Below are 22,852 nucleotides of genomic sequence, written 5' to 3'. Positions count from 1 at the left end.
GCTGAAAATCAAGAAAATGAACTCAGAGAGTGTGCAGCGGGATGTATCGTTGTATTACAAAGGCAACACTCCAGTTTCAACCTATCAAAGCCCAAAAATACAGATGGGTTTCATTGCTGATAACACCTCAAGTGTTTCTTCGAACACTCCTCAATCCGGCAATTCTTCACCATTCGCAAATTTTGAACCGAATGTCAAAGCTCAGCAACAGCCGTCACCTCAAAGTTCTACTGGATCAAATCATCAGGCGTACGTTTCTGGGGTACAGTGCAATATTGTGGTAAACATAAAGAATGGAAACAAGATAACTGAAACAGCCGCAAAATAGCACATACCACTGCTTGCTTCTGTTCTTGAGGCTTATGGGCTTAGTAGCAGGGAGAATCGGTAATCCTGACATGATGAAGGAGGATTACGACCAAATTGATCCCGAAGAACTTGAATTGATTGACATCAAGTGGTGTATGGCGAGTTTGATGCGTAGGGCTCAACGTTTCATGGAAATTACAGGCCGAAACAGTTTATCAGGGCCTGATCAAAAGTTAGGGTTTGATAAGTCCAAAGTTACATGCTTTAAATGTAAAGAACGTGGTCACTTCAAACGAGATTGTCCCAACCGTGAAGTAAACAATCATCAAAACCCGTTCACCAACGACTACTACAGGCAAGCGATCTATCACCGACCAAATCAACAGCCAACTATTCAGAGGCCACAGATTGAGAATAAACCGGAAAAGGCGCTGATCGTGAATCAAGACGATGAAAAGGTTGCTGCAGGTTTCAGCTGGGATAAATATATCCCCGGTAGCGATGGACAGGCCATGATGGTAGAAGTTGTTGAAATTTCTGAGACGGTGTCTGAACCAGAAACAGTTACTGAAGATGTTTCTGTAGTTGTTGAAGAGGTTTCTGCTGATAATGCGGTCGATATTGAAGAAATAGCTGCTGAAGTGTATTATTATCAGTCTGAGCAGGAAGAATTGGGAATATTAATGAAATCTGTATTACCTCCTAACATTTCTGAATCTTTTGCAGGTTATTTTGAAGAACCAAGGACCGGATCATGCCCAAGATTTGAAGAGAAGAAAGAAGTCGTTGAAGAATTGATCGATGTGTCGAAAGAGATGACTGGAGAAGCTTTGAAAGACATAGCTGACAAAGCTCTAATGGGAAAACTCAAAGAGGTAGACTCAGAATCTGAGGAGTCAAAGTCTGTCAGTAGTGTGTCTGTCAAACGAGAGGAATCTGGAGTTCAGGAGATCAATTCTGTCAAAATATCTGAATCTGAGTTAGACAATGTCGGTAAAACTGTGTGTGTAGAGCAGGTTGTTAAAAAGGTTGTTTCAATCCCTGAAACACTGTGCAAACAGTGTTTAGAACCATGCACGGAGTGTCTTGAAAAAGACACCAAGTATCAGGAATTGAAACACCACGCTGATATGATTAAGTTTGACCTTGGCCAAGTTAAAGAGGCGTACGATACTCTCGCTAGGTCAATCAAGATGATACAAAAAGAAAGTGTTGAAAACGATAAAGCTACAAAATTGGCCAAAGCAACACTATTTGTTAAACAAAATGAAGTCAATTTTCATTTAGACACGATCGCATCGCTTAAAAAGGAACTCGAATTGGCTAAAATTGAAAACGATCGGATTGATAAAAAGTTAATGAGTTATGTGGCTTCATCGTACGTTCTTGAGCAGATTGTCCCCCAACAGCCACATACGGCACCAGTCTTTAAGAGCGTTCCACCCCCAATGTGGAATCATTACACACAGAAATATCCAGATGGGGTGGAAGCGGCTTTGAATCTCAAATTGAGATCGATAGAAGATGATTTGCCTGAGACCATAGATGTCACATTTTCCCCATCCGATACCGACAACGAATCTCAGGTTATCAAAACTGTTGTCGATCAGGTGTTGAATGAGGAGAGTGAGAAATCTGAAAAGGCTCAATCTGAGAAGGTTGTTAGTGATTCTGAAGATGAAGGGAATTTCTTAGATCAATACATACCGAAATCGGAGAAGAGTGTGAATGATGATCCGATCATGGTGGTATACACTATGGTTGGAACAGACAAACTTTATTCCGATTTCGAGTGTCCTCTTCAGAATGTGAAAATCAAGAATGTCGAAAAAGTGTTTAAATTGGTTGAAATGAACATTAACGAGGTTAATAACAATGAATTCTTTTCGAAACCTAAAAAGTCGTTTGTTACATCACGTCCAACAAGTTCGGGAAAGAAAGATGGGGATGGTAAAGGTCACAACAAGAAAATAATTTAAAAAACAAAGGAATCAGTTTTGAAAAGAAAACGGCTAAGCAGGTGTTTACGCCGAAAGAGAAGATGCGTGATATCTTTGTCACTGGTCCAAGTGTTGACGATGAGAAAGATTATATATTCAGTCAAAAAGCTGTGGACGATTTCAATGCAGCAAAAAAGTTAAAAGAAGAATCAGTCAAATCTACTTTTGTCGAATATGACAAAAGGGTGTGTTACCGCTGCAGTGAAATCGGACACATGGCGAAACAGTGTCAGAAAGTGATTGAGAAACCTGTTGTTGTAAAACCGGTTCAAAAACAAACTGTTAAAAAACTAAGTATTCAAAAACAAACTGTTTCAAAACCAAGTGTTCAAAAACAAACTGTTTCTAAACCAACTGTTCAAAAGTCAAACATTCAAAAACCTCGACCTAAATCTCCGACTGACACAAAAGGCAAAAAGCCGATGGTTTCTCCGATCCGTATTTTGAAGAGAGGTAAATCTTTGAAGTCGGAGGATAAGCCAAAATCGAGTTTCGCGATCGGCGAATCATCCAAGACTCGAAAGACTTCAAAAATTTACCCTAAGACAAAAATTTTTGAAAATCAATCTTGGGTCGCGAAATCGAAACCGTCTGTTGAGGTTAAAAAGATGGAGAATGCTTTGAAAATTGATTCAAACATTTTTAAAGATGATGTTGTTAAGTTTGAAAATGAAGTTGATAAGTTTCTTGCTGAATTTCCACCGATAACTAACAAAGTTAAAACGATTGTGAAAGAAGAGGTTCCGAATGTCACATTTGATTTTCGAAAACAAATGAGAAGTGTGATGCTGTGTTTGGAAGTGTGTCGGAAGTTAAGAAATCCTGGGCTTCATTGTTTGAATAAATTTGATTTGATGTTTGCAGGGGCTGCCCAAGTCTATGCTATCAAAGTGGATTATGGATAGTGGTGCTTCAAGGCATATGACTGGGACGCTTGCTCTGCTCTATGATGTCAAATCCATAAACGGAAGCTATGTTGGATTTGCCGTGAATCAAGGTGCAAGGATCGTTGGTCAAGGAACGCTGTCAAATGGAGTAATTTCGTTCAACAAAGTGAACTACATAGTAGAGTTAACAAACAATTTACTCAGCATTTTCACAAATCTGTGATAAAGCGTTTAGTGTACACTTTACTAAAACTGAATGTGTTGTGTTGAAACCAGGGTTTAAAATCCCTGATGAGATGGCGTTGTTGCGCGCTCCGCGGGATAATGATATTTATATTTTGGATATGAGCATTGCAACGCCAACATCTCATCAGAAACAGTGTTTTGTGTCTAAAACTAAAGCGACAGAAAAATATTTAATAATGTGGCATCGAAAGATGGGTCACATTCATTTTCGCAAAATGAACTTTTTAGTACACAATAATTTAGTTGATGGTGTAAATCTTCACTTAAATGATGATTGTGTGGCGTGTAAGAAGGGAAAGCAGACTCGGAAGTCACACCCATTGAAGATCATGAACACAATCCGGTTACCTCTTGAGAGATTGCACATGGATCTCTTCGGGCCTCTCAACGTAAAGAGCATCAGCAGAGACTTGTATTGCCTGGTGGTTACTGATGACTTTACGAGATTCTCGTGGGTAGTGTGCTTAGAAAGGAAAGATCAAACTTTTGAGTCTTTGATGGTGCTTTTCAAGAAGATGGAAACGGTGTATAAACTGCCAATCCGGAGGATTCGGAGCGACAACGGAACGGAATTTAAGAACAACAAGATGTACGAGTTCTGCAACGAGAAGGGAATTCTTCATGAATTCAGTGCGCCGTACACACCACAGCAAAACGGTGTAGCTGAACGAAAGAATCGGACCCTGATTGAGACAGCCCGTACAATGTTAGCCGATTCCAAGCTATCAATCTTTTTCTGGAGTGAAGCAGTATCAGCAGCCTGTTACACATTGAATAGAGTTCTCACTGTCAAGAAGTATAAAAAGACTTGCTTTGAGCTGCTGCACCGTTATAAGCCGAATCTTGAGTTTTTGGAGCCATTCGGGTCTCCTTGCACGTTTATTGATGAAAACGGTAAATTTGGCGCTAAATCTAATGAGGGTTTCTTTGTAGGTTATGCAAGCCCGCTGAAGAGGGTGTTCGTACCATGCCTGGGGAAGGTGATTCAACTCCAACATGTGGATTGTCAGAAGCATACTCCGTCACCACAACTTCCCAGACAAAGATTCCTGTTCGACTACGACAAGCTCTGGGAGTCGTTTCATTTGCCGGTCGAGCCGAGTGATGTGGAACTAGCACTTATGTATCAGTATGAGCAAAATATGCCACAGGAACAAGTACCTATGCCGCCAGTAGTTCCTTAACCCACCGGGGGTACTCACCACAATGAAACCGGACCGAGTCGAACATCTCACAAACCACCAGAGGAACCAGCTCCATCTTTTGACGAATCTGACGACTCAGAAGTGGAACCCGCTCCGACTTTTGACGAGGATCCAACGGAAGTTGAGGATCAAACCGTTGATCTTGACATATCGAGCTTGGAATCGGAAGTGAATGTGCCTGACAATGCTATGCCTCGGACGTTGTCTTATTATCCATCAGAGCAAATTTTTGGCGATCTACAAAGTGGTGTTAAAACCCGACATCAAATAGACCGAGCTCTTACTTGTTTCTATTCATCTATTGCTGATATGCAAAAAGAAGTCTCATTAAAATGTTTTATTTCGCAGATCGAGCCTAGAACTTACAAAGATGCATTAACCGAGGATAGCTGGGTGAATGCAATGCAGGAGGAGCTGCAACAGTTCGAAAAGCTGGGCGTCTGGAGACTTGTTGATCTGCCTAAGAATCAAAAGCTAATCAAGACGAAATGGGTTTTTAAGTGCAAATGTGATGACATAGGTGTCGTGGTGAGAAACAAAGCGCGACTTGTGGTTCAAGGCTTCAGTCAACAGGAAGGAATAGATTATGCTGAAGTTTATGCACCGGTTGCCAGACTTGAGGCAATTCGGATATTTCTAGCCTTCGCGTCTTGGAAAGATTTTAAAGTATATCAACTTGACGTCAAATCTGCTTTCCTTTATGGACAAATCAGAGAAGAAGTGTATGTGGGACAACCGCCGGGGTTCACAGACCCACTGCACAAAAACAAAGTGTATCTACTGGACAAAGCACTGTACGGACTTCACCAGGCTCCGAGAGCCTGGTGCGAGACGCTTTCCCAATACTTGCTGGATAATGGGTTCACAAGAGGGATAGTAGACAACACTTTGTTCACCAAGGAAGAGGCAGGCCACTTGTTGATCGTGCAGATATATGTTGACGATATCATCTTCGGTTCCACCAACGACGACCTGTGCAAAGAATTTGAGAAGGTGATGATGAAAAAGTTTGAGATGAGCTCAATTGGGGAGATGAAGTTCTTCCTCGGGCTGCAGGTGGAGCAAATGCCCGATGGAATCTTTATTCACCAAACGAAGTATGTAAAGGACGTACTTGACAAGTTCGACATGACAGATTGCAGTCCTGCATCAACCCCCCTTGCGCAGAATCATGGAATATGTCCAGACGAGAATGGTGTGAAGATGGACGAGACATTGTACCGATCAATCATTGGATCTCTAATGTATCTCACGGCTTCCAGTCCAGACATCATGTACCCGACGTGCCTCTGTGCCAGATATCAGTCAAATCCAAAGCAGTCACACCTGACCATAGTGAAACGTATCTTACGGTATTTGAAAGGCTGCCCAAGCATCGGCTTGTGGTATCCTCGATCGGGGGACTTTACTTTATCTGGTTTTGCTGATTCTGACTTTGGGAGCTGCAAGCAAAACGCAAAGTCCACCACTGCTGGGTGTTAGTTCTTCGGAACTCGACTCGTCACCTGGCAGTGTAAGAAACAAACCGCAGTAGCACTCTCTACATGCGAGGCTGAATACGTTTCAGCCTCCAGCTGTTGCTCGCAGATCCTTTGGATCCAACAGCAGATGCGAGACTTTGGTTTGTAGTTCTTAGACACTCCTATCTATGTGGACAATGAAGCAGCTATTAACATCACTAAAAATCCGGTTCACCATTCAAAAACAAAACATATTCAGATCCGTCACCACTTTATCCGTGATTGTCACGAGAAAAAGTTAATTCGGATTGAACACTTGCACACCGATGATCAGAAAGCGGATTTTTATACTAAACCATTTGACAAAAAGAGATTTTATTATCTTTTGAAATTGAACGGGATGAAAAATCTGTAATCTGGGAGGGTTATTGAATGTGAAGCCGATTTGGGCGGCGATCTGACGTGAACCTTTGTCGTGTTGTCAATTTTGTTTGTACAGTTTATTTTCTGCTTTTCGATAAAAACAAAAACACAAAAATATGTTTTAGTTTTAGGGGGAGAAATTCGCAGAAAAATACAAAAACATGATAAAATTCAAAAATCCAAAAACATTAAAAAATCAAAAAGAGTTGTGTAGAATAGGGGAAATGATAGTACATCAGCTAGACAGACGCATCACGCTAAAGAATTGTAATATATAAAATGCAATTAAATCGCTAAAGATGTGCCGGTAGGTTTTTGCAAAATCAGTAGATCAGTTTGGGATATAAACATAAAAATTCACTTGCGTCTACGTGGGGAACACCTCCAGGATATATAGGTAACCCCTAAAATCCTGTTTGAAGGGTCCCGTATTCTGAGATACTAGGTCTTTATGCTTAGTGATATCTGGGGTATTATCCCGAGACTTCTTCTGTATGGAAATACTGACCTAGTCTCCGGATAATGCTTTACGCATTGCTTTACTTGTAAAGCCTCCCCTCAGCATAAAGAATGATGACGCATTGAAAAATGTTAATCATGTGCTGTTGTAATCAAAATATCCTCTAAAGGGGACCCACCGTAAAGTCGAAGCCGTCATCTCTCTGCGTATACGGAAGTATCGACCTGAGCTCTCACGGCCCTCGCAATTCACCCCATTACAGATATCATCTAGGTATACTCACCTGTAAGACTGAATACTGGGATCTGGATACGGGAGTATATACTGAGGTGGGACACATGTAGATGTTTAAGTCCTAAAACACTAATTCTGTATCCCGGACAGGTTGAAAGTTTTGTGAGAATTTAAGAGGATCAGTATATCGGCAATCTACGCGAATTGTTTAATGCTTACAATGAAATAACAGCTTAACGGTGCTTTTGTCTAGTCGACAGCTGATATGATCCCCTAACACACTCACAAAAACATTGTGTGTACAGTTTTCAGTTTATCCAGTTAAAAATCCAAAAAGGTTTTAGTTTCTCAATTTATTTTCGACAACCGATGTTGGGAATCGGATGATCAAAGCTTAGTGCAGATCGTGTCACTGATTGATGAGGGCTGGGTAAGTTGGAGATGCTAAACAATGATTGGTACAGTGTTGGACAATTGAAAAGTGTTTGAAAGTTCAAAACGGTCCAAAGTTCATTCATTTGAACTATTTTCATAATGAAATGACTGCATACTTCATAATTCGGTCAACCAAGGTCATTAACTTGGACTTGGTAGGCCAAGCAGTTGACCAAGGTCATTGACTTGGACTTGGTTAACTGGGTGTGACAGGTTTTAATCAGAAATGTGTTAAATAGTTAATTTTTGAAAAATGTTGTTCTGATTTCGCTCATGTGTCACAATTAAACAATGATTTCGCTCATAGTTGCTACACATGTGGTTTCGCTTGTATGACCCATGAGGTTTCGCGCATAAGGACCATTGGTCTTAGGAGCGAAATCTGGCCAACTATATAAGCCGGATGATTTCGCTCATAAGTCATTTTTCACCCTTTCGCTCCTAAGTACTTTCCTCTACGGCGACCTGAAGCGAAACCCTAAAACGTCTGTCTACAGTCGAATTGCTGCCCAAATCTTTTCAGATCTTGTTATTCTCATAGTTTACAATCATGGGCAAGGTTGTTTGAGTTCTAATCTGACCTATATCATGCTTATTTTGAACTGTCGGCAATAACTGTTGAACAAAGCTTAGATTTAGGATGTTATCTGTTAAATCAGAATTTGAATACGATCATATGCTGTCGATTTTAGGTGTTAATCATGTTGATGTGTATTGATTGTAACAAATCTGATATTTGATGATGTTTGACGAGTCACAGGTTATTCGATTGTAGATCTAGGGTATTTGTTAAGTCAAAAATGAAATCAAAACCAACCCCAAGTATCGGAATTAACATGTTAACAGATTAGTGTTGTCAATTTTGGGATTTGATAAGTTTTGAGTTTGTATTGGTGATTTCGCCCAAACTGTTATGTTCAATGATTTCGCTCTTAGGGTTGTTGGTGATTTCGCTCATTGTGCACACATATGATTTCGCTTTTGTGCAATAATATGATTCTGCCCCAAATCACAGTTAACCTGTTTTCGCTCTAAGTGTCACTGTGGTTTCGCTCTAAGGGTCATTGTAATTTCATTCTATGTGTCACTTGTGATTTCGCTCATTATACACTTAGGGTTTTCAATTGAAACTGTTTGTGATGAAATTTTTCAAAGTGTATTGATGCATAGTGTATTGTTTTGATATGCAGGGATCCAGTGTTATCTTTGATCCTCTTCACAACAGTTGTTGTGATTTGGATATTCAGAAAAACCCAGAGTTGGCAAAGTTTAGTGGTATATTGGAATTCATGGGTCGTATTCCCATCCAGAAAGCGCTTACTGATCAACGACTACTGTACAAATCTCACATAGAACGTTTCTGGAAAAATGCAATCTACGATGATCAGAACAAAGTAATTTCATCAATTGTTGAGGTGCATGGCAAGATGGAGAAAATATTAGTTACCGAAGCGCTTATCCGTGAAGTTGTTAACTTTCTAGATGAGGCAGAGTCGCCAACAAGATTTCTAGAAAGAATGGTGAAAGGCTGCATGCTAAGAATAGGTTATAAGGGAGCTTTGAATGCTGGGAACTATCTGAAGTCGAAGTTTCAGAAACCATACAAGTTCCTTATTCACTGTGTGTTGATGTCATTGAGCCATACGAAAGGAAGTTATGATACGATGCGTGATTATCAAATGAATATGGTTACTGCGTTAGTGTTGAACAAAAAGTACAATTTCTCACACATTGTATTCCACTATATGGCTGAGAATATTAAAACAGACAGCAAGAGTTGGATGTATCTGAGGTTCGTGCAGATGTTGATTGATCACGCTTATCCAGAAATTGATCGAAACAAAAAGAATGATCTATTGGTGCAATCTCATATGAGCAACGATTCACTTAAACAGCTTGTGAGATACCACCCGAATCACCCAGAACCGAAAGTTGGTGCTGAATTCTTTGGTTTTATAAAAGATGCAAACTACGTTGATCCAGATCCAGTTGATCATCAGAACTGGAGAAATGAAGCTGAAATGAAAGAGGCAGCGTATGTTGAAGAGCTGAAAATTCTTGAAGATTTTAAAAACACCAAGAATGAATGGTATGTTAAAGAAACAGGGAGAAGACGCAGAAAGGCCACTCCTATTGTTCAAAAGGTTGAGGAATCTTCTTCACAACCAAAGGAGAAGCTAAAGAAAGCTGTGAAAACGTCTTTAATTGATGAACCTGAAGAAGATGAAACAGTGGTAGCTGCGGAAGAAGATCCGTTTAATGTTGAAGAACGTTTGTTTTTTTGATAATGAAGTCTTAGAGACAGGGCCAACTGTGGAATTTGAAGCTGAGCATGTTGTGAATGTTGAAGCTCAGAAAGGGAAAGATAAAGTTATTGATGACATTGAGGGAGATGATGTGGATAAAGATACTACAAGCTCCTCTAGCTCTTCAGATGATGAGATTGACGAGACTGAACGTTTACGAAGAGTTCAGAAAGCAATAGAACAAGAAAAATTGCTAAGGAAGAGAAAGAGACAGCAAAAAGATGACGATGATGCTTATGTTCCATCTCCAGAACATGTCTCTGAATCGCAATCTCCTCCAGGTGGTAGAAAGAAAAAGCTCGAAAGAAAGTCATATCTCCGAAGATCAGAAAGGTCACACCAAAGATATCAAAGCCGAAGATTGTGATAAAGAAGAAGTCAACCAAAGAAACCAGGAAGCCACCAACACCACCACATGAACCAACACCACCTCATTCACCAATCCAATCACCACCCCGAATACCTACACCACCACAACAATCTTCACCACCTAAACAACCAACACCACCAAGACAACCATCACCATTACACCTTTCACCGCCACCACAACAAACCCTTCTTACTTCACAAGAAATCTTTCAAACACCTCCACTCACCCAAGGTCAACTAACACCTGGTTCTGCGGGGTACCGAAATTTTCCAAATGTTCCTTCAAATTTGAATGTGAGCCTTGATGATGTAGGAGATTTTGATTTCGCAAACACCTCACAAGTAAAGAATGTTGAAAAGAAGGTTGATGAAGTGATTGCTGAGAACAAGAAGTTAGCCGCTGAAAACAAGAAAGTTACAGATCGTGCAAGAATTCTTGAAATGCGTGTAAAGAGGTTGGAGGGTGATAACAAAGAGCTGTTGAAGAAAATTGACAGTGATCAATCTGAGATAGATATTTTGAAGGTGAGAGTTGCTGAGCTGGAAGAAGAAAAAGCTCGACTAGATGAGCAAAATGAATACTTCAAGTTGAAGAACAAAGAGCTTGAAGCAGCTAAAGCGTTCAGAGATCATGAATTCTATATGCTGAATAAAGTAGTTGAAAGTATGCTCGGAACTTCTATAGAGCAAAAGTTTGAAGAGTTGCAAGTTGAAGAGCTCAGAGCAGAACGTCAAGCTAAAATTGATGAACAAATGAAAGAAAAAGGTAAAGGAGTTGAAGGAAGTTCTGCAGTGACAAAAAGATCGATTGTTCCTTCTATGGTTGTTGAAAATCCCGAGCCTATCTCTGCAATATCTGGTCTTTTTGAGGATGATACACCTATGGATGAGTTGATTGGTGATAGTAATGAAGAAGATGAAGAAGAGGAGGATGAAGAGGAAGATGAAAAAGATGAGAAAGTCTATTCTGCGAGCAGTCATGGTTCTGGTAAAGACGATGATGATGATGATGATGCTCAGGGTGGTACAGGATTGAAAGTTACTGAGGCTTCTACTGAAAAGAATGTTAATGATTTGATGAACGATTCAGTAAATGAAGAATCAGGGGGAGCAGATGGAAAGGGGGAGTCGAGTGATGCACAAAATGTTCAACAAGCTGAGAAGTTGATCTTAAGGTTGGATACTTATCGTGAAGAAGTAGAGAAATGATGCGCATGGTGACTTCTGACTTTAAATTCGACTTTGAAGAAGAATTGAATGCCTTTGACATCAATCAACAGCGTGATTACGAGTATAAGTATGTTGAAGATGCTGATATGTATGACAGAGTCAAAGTCGAAGATTGGACGGATGATGAAAGTGTTAATGAAGATATTGCACAGCTGCCTACACTGATGGAGTTCTTTACAGAAGAGAATCGTGATGAGTTGCGAAGAAAGGTAGCTGAAGTTTTGAAAGATAAAAACTTTGATGGCACTCCAAAAGATATGGCAAAAGAAGAAAGGAAAAAATGGTTCAAAGAAAGTCACGAGAGGAAGTTCAAACGGCCTTTGAAGTATTATCAATGTGATAGAAATGTGTCTCTCGGTGACATCATCAGCTAGGGTTTCTTACCCCAAGTGAATGCTTATGCAATCAGAAGAGAATGCGGGGTACAGTACTTTAAGTACTTATATGATGTGATGTCATTACCCTGGTGGGATGCGGAACAGCTATTTAAAGTCAGATCTTTAGACTATCCGGTACGAAAGAATCATATTCCAATGTGGGGGTATATCAAGTTTGAATCATTGAAAGAATTTCGTCACTGGAAGCCTCATTATCCTAAAAGAGTGCAAAGGGTAGATCCTGAAACAGGAGTTGTTGAAACTATTCTTAACGTCAAAATGCCGAAGACAATGAAAACTATCCCAGTGCCGCCTATGGAGCAGGATTTCTACAAAGGATTCATGGGCTGGGTGTATAGTTGCATTTCAACTGAGGCTGTTATTACTTAGAGAGCAGGAGGAGAAATACGAGAGATTCATGTGTATGATCCTATGTGGCTTGTGAATTGCTCTGCAAAGGATATCAAATGTCTTTTCATAAACAAAATTCACTATCAGCCAGAGGACAGAGAGCAGGCCATGCAATTTTAGCGAGTTGCAACCCTTTGCTTTCAGAAGAGTTTCAACTCTGAAAGTAAATGGAATTCATCATGGTGGTCGCTCGATGAGAAGATGAAAAGGAAAGCTGCTCGTGAACGTCGAAAGCTTGAAGAAAAGAAAGGAACGTGGATGAATATTCAAGCTGAAGAAGATAAAGCAAGAAAGAAAAAGAATGACATGATAAGGAACGCTCTTAGGAGGAAGCCTAAGCAGCACGAAGAAAAGTTCAAGTCGTTGTGAAGACCCGAAGACCAAGACTGAAGACTGCGGCTGTATCCAAGGGGGAGTTTGTTGGTGCGCGAATGTCTAAAGCATGCGACTTAGTCTTAGTTGTTCAATGTATAGGGTCTAGATGGGTTAATTATATAGGGGGTTGAAGTGTAAATGGTTGATTTTCATGTCATGATTTCGCTTATATGAACATTGTGCCATATGAGCGAAATCCCAACTAGATGATTTCACTCATATGAACATGGTCATATAAGTGAAACCCTCACCCCTATATATAGTTCAGTTGTTTTCTCATTACGTACGTTCATGTCTCCCGTGTAGCCGAACTGCTGCTCGTGTATTTTGTGAAAGATTAATGAGAAAACTGTTTTAAAGTGATCTACTTCTGTTTCTACTCCATTTCTGCTTTGATTCATGCCGATTTTGTATTTCCGCTGCATTTTCGGTAGTATCTAGCTCACACGACTGTCAATAACGGTCCTACATGATGGACTGCATCTTGGCCTGTTTACGTGATCTTTGTGTTGTCAGTAATATAGAGTGCGGAGATAGAGACTTGGAGTTCATTGCGAAGATCATAGATATACATAGAGAAGTTCAGTACCCATTGGAGTTGAAGCTAAAATTTCTTAGTTTTTGCTGTTAGATTATTAAATTTCGTTGACTACTGTTTGAAATCAATGTCTTTAGATTATTAAATTTCGTTGTTCAGTACTCGATGTAATTGTTCATCTATCGTCATATGTAAATTTTAATTATATTAATATTTGTTGAGCATTTTATTTTTACTAATTTGAGCATCAACAGTTGTTAGAGTTGATACCTGCTATTGTAAATGTCTATTAAAATTAAATTTTGCCAAAAGAGAAGAACTGTTTGGAATCATCGTCTATTGATGATTAAACGTTATAATGTCTTCAGAACAATAAAAGTCCATTCTTAAAAAATAGGTATTTTTTTAAAAAATTTACAAAAATCTTTAAAAGTCTGTTGAAATCAACTGTTTTTAAAACATCTGTTTGGCAAAAGATTCATCCACTGCTTAAAGGTATTGTCTGTTCTCATAATTTCTGTTTTTTGTAACGACTGTTGAGTTGCTACTGTTGCCAACATCTGTTATTCCCAACAACAGTTTCCAAAGAATTGTCAACCATTAACACAACAGAAGTTCTGAACATCTGTTATTGCCCAACAGATCTTTGTAAAATGTCTTCAGAACACGAAAACTCCATTCTTAAAAAATAACTATTTTTTAAATATTGGAAAAAATTCTTAAAAGTTTGTGGAAAACAATTGTTGGGAAAACTTCTGTTTTGCTCAAAAAATTGCGGTGACATAAGAAAAGCAGATGTAGCAGGCAGAGAGGCTGTCCGACAATGCTTTTTTTAGGTTATTGTTGCATCATAATCATAAGTCTTAATATATAAAATCAATTTAAAACTGATTATCAGTGTTTTCATAGTATTTATTGATGTTTTGAATCAACTTCTGTTTGGATAAAAATTCATCCACTGCTAAAAGGTATTGTCTGTTTTAATAAGTGTTGTTTTACCTAGCGACTGTTGATTTACCACTGTTTACAACATTTGTGTCCGATGAAGTGGTCGAAACCTCTGTTTGCTATGTAGATTATTGTTGTTGTTTAAATGAAGAGTTTTTTTCTTTATTTTTTTATGGCAAAGGTTTAAAATTTGTCCTTTCAGTTTCTTGATATTTAATTTAATAGTTTTCCCATGAAAATTTATTTTTTAAATGTTTTGCATTAAATGGCTGCTGATATTTAATATCTATTTATTTGTTTATATTAAAAGTCTGTTGAAAACAAGTGTTTTCCAAACCTGTGTTTGACTAAGGACTGCCGACTTACTATTGTTGCATAAGATCTATTGTTGCCCAACAGTGGTTTCCAAACACTGCTGAAGGGTATTGTCTGTTTTCATAGGTTCTGTTTAATCTAAGGACTGTTGAGTTACTATTGTTGCCTAATATCTGTTGTTAGCCAACAGTGGTTTTCAAACAACTGTCATCCATTATTAGAGCAAAGGTTCTGATGTGGACAGATGTTAGCCATTAGATCTTTGTAACTTCTGACACGTCAGCATTCGCTTTTTCACTTTATAAACCCCTGTTTCATCCCCAAACAGAGGTTCTACTTTCGTCTCGAGTTTTAAATTCATCAGAGCGGTTTTCACCTTCTTCTACAACACTTCTTCGTCAATCTCTCGCAACTTTCAATTCTGATCATGGCTTTGATGATGAAAAATCCGCATAACTACCTGGCTATTTTGAGAAAACCGAGAACAATACTCTCTATCATTCAATGACTGATGTTCTTACATCATCAAAATATAAGGCGATTCTTACCACCGACGCACCCATTTACCAAGAGACACTCCGCGATTTCTGGGCAAATGCGAATATTGAAGAACAAAACAATGTGGCGGTAAGTATAACTTCAAAAATCGGAGGTGAATCGGTTGCTATTATCCCCACTACCATATCAACAACATTTGAGGTAAATGACTTGGCGGGTAAGACATCTTTCCTAAAAAACGAGATTCAAATAGACTTGATTGGGAGGGGATATGATGGACAGTTGATTAAGGCAACTATGTTTAAAGGTAATTTTCCACCACCAATGAAATTCCTGTTCCATACTCTCTTAATTTGTCTCTCAAATAAAACTACTTCTTTTAATGAAATACCTTTGAAAATTCAGTCTTTAGGGTATGAAATTTTGACAAATACTGATTTTAACTACTCCTAGGCACTGTTTGCTGATTTGGTTGCAAATTTAAAAAATATTAAAAAGGGGAAAACTGTTGCTACTAAAAAGGGGAAAACTGCTGGTTTTCATATATTCAGCTACTACCTGCAAAAACATGTTTCTCAAAAAGCTTTTGAAAAAGATAAAGCAATTAAAATGAATAGTCTAACATCTGAAACTTTTACTCGCCTAATGGCTAAAGAGTCAGGTGTTTCCAAAACTGAAGCAGAGGGGAATGACGAAATTTTAGATGAGTCCACAACCGCTCCTCAAACCTCTATTGCTGAGCGCACTGCTCTTGGTGATCATAGCACTACAACCACTGATGTGAAACCCCCACCAACAAAATCCAAAAAGAACAAAAAAAAAATCCAAAAAGCCCATCGAAACCACCAAAACGGGTCCTCTGGAAGATGAGATCCCAGAGGTTATCCATGTGACAACACAGATGTCACTACAAACCACTGTTGCTACTTCCTCACAACATGTGGAAAGATCTCAACCCATAAACCAAACTCCTCATGATTCCTCATAACAGGAACATGTTGTATTCACAGGGACACCACAATATTATGTCATACCCTCATATGAGAGGATGCTTAAAAGCCCTTCTCCCGGGGCAATGTCTCTTTCAACAGCAATCCCTTCATCTTCTATTCCACCAAAGTTTGTAACACTACTTCAAGCTATTGACATTCAAACTGATAGCAGTCCCTCCCACAAACACTTTACTGAGAGTTTAACTTCAACAATAGCTATGTTTGAACATGTTCAATTAGCTAACCCAGAAATAGTTGAGGAGGCTACACCTCTTAAATTTCAGCAAATTCTTGATGGTATTTTAAGTGGAGCAGCTACTACAAATGTCAAATCCACTGATTTACATTTGGACAGTAGTTTCATCAGTCAGACTCCATTGAAGGCAACCACTGCTGTGTCTATCAAGGTATCTACTGGTGAGTTCAAGTTAACCACGGGTGAGATCACTAAGGTAACCACTGATGCAGAGGGAAGTCCCCAGAACCAAGAACAAGGGGCATCTGCTAATGAAAATTTGGAGATACCTCCTCTTTCAAAAGCAGATACAACCACCTCTGGTGTGAATTGAGATGATCCTATTAAGTTAGGTGATGGATTAAAATACCAGGATTTGATGGAGAGGATATCTAACTTGGAAACAACTGTTACTGATATGAAAGATCAATTGAAGCAGTTGGTGGATGCTTTCAAAAGTCGACCTTGTCATCAGCAGTTATGCCAAGAGCTTTAGAATTCGGTACAACCCATTCTTGCAGCTCAAATGGAACTGTCTGAGATTCAACTTAATTCCCACATGAAGCTAATAAGAGTTATGGTTGAAGCAAGATACAAAGACACATAGGCTGACATCAAGGGCATAAAAGAATGCATTGCAAAGTTAATTGGTACTACCCTACACCTATGTTTGAAAAAGACGATGAAGATGATGCTGAAAAGAAGGAAAAGGATTCCATGAAAAACTTTGGCAAACCAACACCAAGGAATCAGCGAAAACAAAATCCAAAGCCTTCCAAGCAAACTTCTGCAAAATCTCCTAGAAAATCTGATACTGGTAAGAAAAAAGAAATTGATGATACCGTTAACAAACAGACAGATTAGGAGATTGAACGAAAGTAGAAGAGGAAGCTTACATAAGAGGAAGATGAAGTGCTCAACATTGGAACCTCAAATATAAGAAAATCACCACCAGAGAAACCAACCACTGCTTCGAAACTTAAAACCACTGCTGAACCTAAGAAGCTAGATTCTGATACACCTAAAACAACACTCTCACCAGAAAAACCACCTGTCAAAAAGCAGAATACAAAATCCTCATCACCACTGCCAACCTCCACTGAAACAATTGTTGAGGCAACAAATGCTTCAACACATGTTAAGACAACAGTGGTTGAGACACCAGTTGTTTCAACAGTTGTTAGTCAATCCACTGATTCTACCCAATTTAAATTCCCATACTCATAGCACATTTTTCTTCCCAAACTCCTCCTTCTCCAAAATCTGTTTACACAGGAAAGAGAAAATTCATGGTGCATGAAGAAGAGAAGGAAGAAAAAGATATACCCGCACCAATTCCGTTATCAGCTACTCCATTCAGTCAAACTTCACCTAAACCATTCGTCCCACCTCCATCAACAAAAATCAAACCATTGGCAGTAAATTTCCCTCTGGAACTGCTTGCAGTTCAAGATGAAATGACTCAATTTTACATAGAGGATGATCCATCCAAAAGAACCTTCCCATCTCTTTATGGATTCGAAACTCCAAAGAATATTTACGAATATCTGAAGCTAAAGGGCAAGCAAGCAGAAGATATGGCAAAATAAGAGTGTAAAGGGCTAGGAGACATTAAGTTATCTGGTCGCATGCAACATTGGCTTGGTCAAGTTAAGAAGTTGGAAGATTTTGCTAGAGACCTGAGTAAGAATATGTCAAATCTGTCACCAAATGCTGAGCTACAAAAGACATTAAGGAATTTTTTTCTTTGAAAATTATCAACGACTGGCCCCTTGAAGCCCTAAATGAGTAAGTTAATAGAATTGAAAAGATGAATAAAGATTCTCAAATGCAAAAAACTGCTCCCAACTGGAAACAATACAAAAAAGGTTGAAGTGGATAAAGTGTTGAAGTACAAGAGAATGAGGGCAGAACTTGTAGCAGCTAAGTTTGGGACTGATAGACAAATTGGAAAATGGTCTAACCAGTATATTGATCGAGCTTACAATAAGCTAAAAGAGCGAAGAAAGACAGATCCATCCCTTCCTAAAAAGCCAGTATACAAAGATGAAACCACTGTTAGACGTCGGCAGACCATTACATCTAAAAAGCTGTTCTCATCAGCAGATGTATCCATCGCTACCTTGAACCAAAGAAAAAGACAACAACTGATGGATGAAGAAGATGAAAAGAGAGAAGCTGAGTACAGAAAAGAGTCTATTAGAAATCAGTTACGATATGGATTGGATGATGCTTCGTTGCAATTACAAGCTCAAGTTGCTCAAACACTTCAGAAGTTAGCAAGCAGGCCTCAATCGCCAAACTCCTCTCAAATAAAACTTCTCCCAAGAAACCCATCAGATCCAAAAATACTAAAGTGAAAGTCTGACAAACAGACCCATGAATTGAATTTGATCAAGTCTAATGGTAGTGTTGAAAAGATATCAAAGGAGAATGCACTTGATCTGAATCCAGTTGACCTCCAAGATCTTTTTAACCTTCAGCTTGATAGGGATGAAGATGATACCGATTCCTTGGATTTTGAGCTCCAATTCAACGGGCAAATCCAGGAAAGGTTGATGAGAGACTAAAGATCTGTTGATTTCTAAAGTCTGTTGATTCCTTGATTTAGTTTTGCTGAAAGTTGTTGAGGCAGGTGATTGTGTGTTTGTATTTAATGTTTGTTGAACCTTACGTTGTATTCAAATTCTATTAAGTACCTATGTCTATAAACAGTTTATATTGTCTTTTTGGGTAAACAGTTAAATTGTATGTAACTGATATATTAACCGATAATCTATGTTTATAGTTGTCTTTAGCTATAATAGATAACACGTTTTGGTACAATATCTATCACTACTAGAAAACTAGGTTTTTCCGACCGCAATTTTGGTCGCATACCAGTCGCAATTGCCCTGTTGCGACCGTTTTCCGACCGGAACTACAATCGGAAAAACACCCGTCGCAATTGCTCTATTCCAACTAAGTTGCGACTGCTGCTATCTTTTGCGACCTAGGTTTTGCGACTTTAATAATGGTCACAAATGTTGCGACTGTTCCTGGTTTTGTGGGACTTCGGTTGTGACGGTCTTGATGCGACCGTATTCCGACCGCATGCCTGTTACAAACTGCGATCGTTTTCCGACCGTCTGTCTTTACAAACTGCGACAGTTTTGCAACTTCTTGCCTTTTGAAACATTGCGACCGTTTTTGCTGTCGCAATTTCTATTTATTTTTAAAAACTATTTTTATCCATTTTCTATTTTAACCTGCCTATAATGTCAATTTTAAATTTTACATATTATCAAATTTTCACAATTATATAAAACATCCCACTTGAAACATCAAATACCAAAGTTATCATAATAAAATACATATTCAAAACAAAGTGTTTATATGTTTTGAAACCTAAGTCGATGATTATACGTTTTGAAACCTAGCTTTTAGCATCGCTTCAATGTTTGCCATCCTTTCATTCATAGCCTCTTTCTCCGCCTTATCTCTCTTTTTCCCCCACCAATTCTGCAATATAATATCGTTTAACCTTTCTTTTTCTTCTTTTTCTTTCACTATATCTTGGATAATCACGTTCAACCTTTCAATCTAATAAAACCAATGCAAAGTGAAATATTAATGGCCATGACCCTTTCTGATATTTGTCATAGTACATCCCATGATATCTACAATAAAAAGCCAAGTGTGAGATTCAGCAAATGATTTGCTGACTTTGATTTTTGGGAATTAGTTATTTCTGTTACGCCTTAGGGGTTGTGAGATTCAGATTATTTAATTTAGTCAGGTTTACTCTTAGTTTGTTTTAATAATTTGAGGTGATTTATGTATTATAATAACTATATACAAGTTTTGTTTGTTCCCAAAAGAATCTCCATAGACTCATTTAGTGCATGAAATATTAATCTAAGTTTTCATTCTATCGTGAACACCCTTACGTTTAACGCTAGAATGAAAACTTGATAAATATTCAACTTATAAGTTTAACCCATCACAAACTTCAGTTTACAATCAGCCACAATGAATTCGAAGAAGATACTTCCTGTTTAAAACATGTAACATAAATAAATGGATCAACTATAGTTACAGATTCCTGCGCTAACTTAAAAAGATATTGACATGTGTCAACATACCTTGTTGCTGCCCTGTTCTCTTATTTTTGACCAAAGCAACCTCAACTTGTCCATGTTCTTCAAAAGCATGCCGGATATAATAGAAAACAAATAAAAAATTAAGAATTTGCATGATGACTAACAGAAAACAAATAAAAAAAGAACTTAAATCTGAAAAACTTGCATCCTCTTTAGTGACGGTCTTTGGAACAGAACTAACAGAAAGTTTGGTAACACTGCCTCCAGATAGTTTTTTCTTAGCAAAACTGCCTCCACCATATTGATCTGTGAAGTTTATCAATTTCATCATTTGCCGCATTGGGTTACACATTCCGTCAATTAACGATTAACAAGAATAAAACTCATAACTAACATATTTATGATAGAATCTTACTATTATAGCACAAATCACTTACACGTTAATAGGCAATTAAAAAAGAACTCTAATTACACGCTCATATACCTTGTTGCTGCCCAGTTTTCTTGTTGTTGCCTAGTTCTCTTGTTGCTGCCATGTTCTCTTTAGTGACGGTGTTAGCATTGCTTCTACCAATATATCTTTTATCAAAACTGCCTCCACCGTATTTATTTGTGGAAAATAATGCATCACCATATGCTTTCTAAGTTCACTTGAGCTACATTTTTAGCATACCTGCGACCACACCTTGCCCCCTGCCGCCTCCTGGCTCCGGCCACTAACGATTACACAAAAGTACTAGTTAGTAACACCTTGCCCCCTGCCGCCTCTTGGCTCCACACCTTTGTGACACCTAGAGTGATCTATGATTTGCCCCATCCCTTTTGACACTGTCAATCAAGCATAAAAAAAACAATTACTTATAGAAGTTCATAATAAGAAGGATTTACAAAGCTTCACTAAATATATATACATATATAAAGTAGAATATGCAGAGTCAAAATAGTAGAATACCGAATCCAAACAGCGATAAAAGAGCTTAACGACGGCTGAATCCGATTGAAAACCTGTTCATTACCAAAAAATCAGAGTAAAGTTTGTACAAAACCACCGAGACATTGCAAAATTTAGGTCTACGTGAGAAAGAAAAGAAAATTAATTAGTACATAACGAAGTAGACGAGATCGAAACCTGCTTATTCTGTTAAATGAAGAATATTTAGCTGAAACAGCTTAGTAGCATGTAAATGTGACCGTAAACCTATTCATCAACATATATAGCATGCCTAGTACTGTATGAACAGCTTAGAAAACAGATGTACTTTTTAGTTTTAGGGGCAGGGCAAAAGATGCAGGTTAACCATTTAACCGCATGTTTTAGCTTTATCATCTGCATCATTTGCCCAATTGTGTACTAGTGTAATATGCTAAATTTTGTAAAATCAAAGTAATAATATATTTTTAGTATGAATATATAAACATATATAGCATGCCTAGTACTGGATGAACATCAGCAAGCAAGCACTATAAGTTAAAACAGCATTCATGCATGCAGGTCTCCAAGCAAACCATATATATAGCTTTCTCAAAGTTGAATTAAATTTATGTACTGTTGTTAGTGCAATATCTGTCTATCGCCTCTGTCAATCTATTCCGTAGCAGAAATCAAAGAAACCGAAGAGTTTTAAGCTTTTAGGTTACAACTAGTTAAAAAGGGCAAGGTGGCAAACTTGTAAATAAGGAGAAATCCTTATATTCCTTGTGCCTATAAATAGCTTATTTAGTTGTAAAGGTTAAGACTTTTGAAAGACTTGGAGCTTATTTGGAGAATTAGAGATCTAGTTGTAGAGAGAGAAAGTCTAGAGAGAGAAAGTCTCTCCAAGTGATTCACGGCATTGTACACGACGTCATCTATATAGAATCACGTTTTCTCGTACGTTATTGAGTGTTCGATCACATACGTTCACGGATTCCGCACGTCGAACGTACGTTACGCAATCGAACGGTATCGAAACCGGTCCTAACAAGTGCTTCGAGAAAAAGTTGATACGAATTGACGAACAAAAAGCTGATTTGCATACCAAAGCTTTTGATAAAAATCGCTTTCAATATTTGTTAAACTTAATGGTATGAAATTGCTTTCGGTGTCGGATGGAGTTGTGAGCGTTGATGAAGGTACTGTTGCGGATGAAGATGAGAAACAATCTGCGATGGTTTGTCGATTTTTTACGTGTTTTGGTATTTAGGGGGAGATAGATAGTTGTACATATTTTATTTTCAGATAAAATACAAAAACAGTAAAAAATGTAAAAATCCAAAAACATGATAAAATTGAAAAAGAGCTTGTGTATATAGGGAAGATGATAGTACATCAGTGGACTATCACAGCATGCTAAAGAAATGTAATGTCAAATGTGATAAACGGTCTCACTGATGATGTGACGATAGGTTTTCGTACATTTAGTAGATTTATTCGGGATATAAACCTAAAATTTCAAACTTGTGAAATTCGTGGGGAACACTACTTGGATATATAGGTAACCCCTGAAATCTCGTTTGAAAGGTCTCGTATTCTGATAT

This window comes from Helianthus annuus, chromosome 9 (assembly GCF_002127325.2).
Source record: "Helianthus annuus cultivar XRQ/B chromosome 9, HanXRQr2.0-SUNRISE, whole genome shotgun sequence".
Taxonomy (NCBI): domain Eukaryota; kingdom Viridiplantae; phylum Streptophyta; class Magnoliopsida; order Asterales; family Asteraceae; genus Helianthus; species Helianthus annuus.
Note: the sequence above shows the minus strand (reverse complement) of the source record.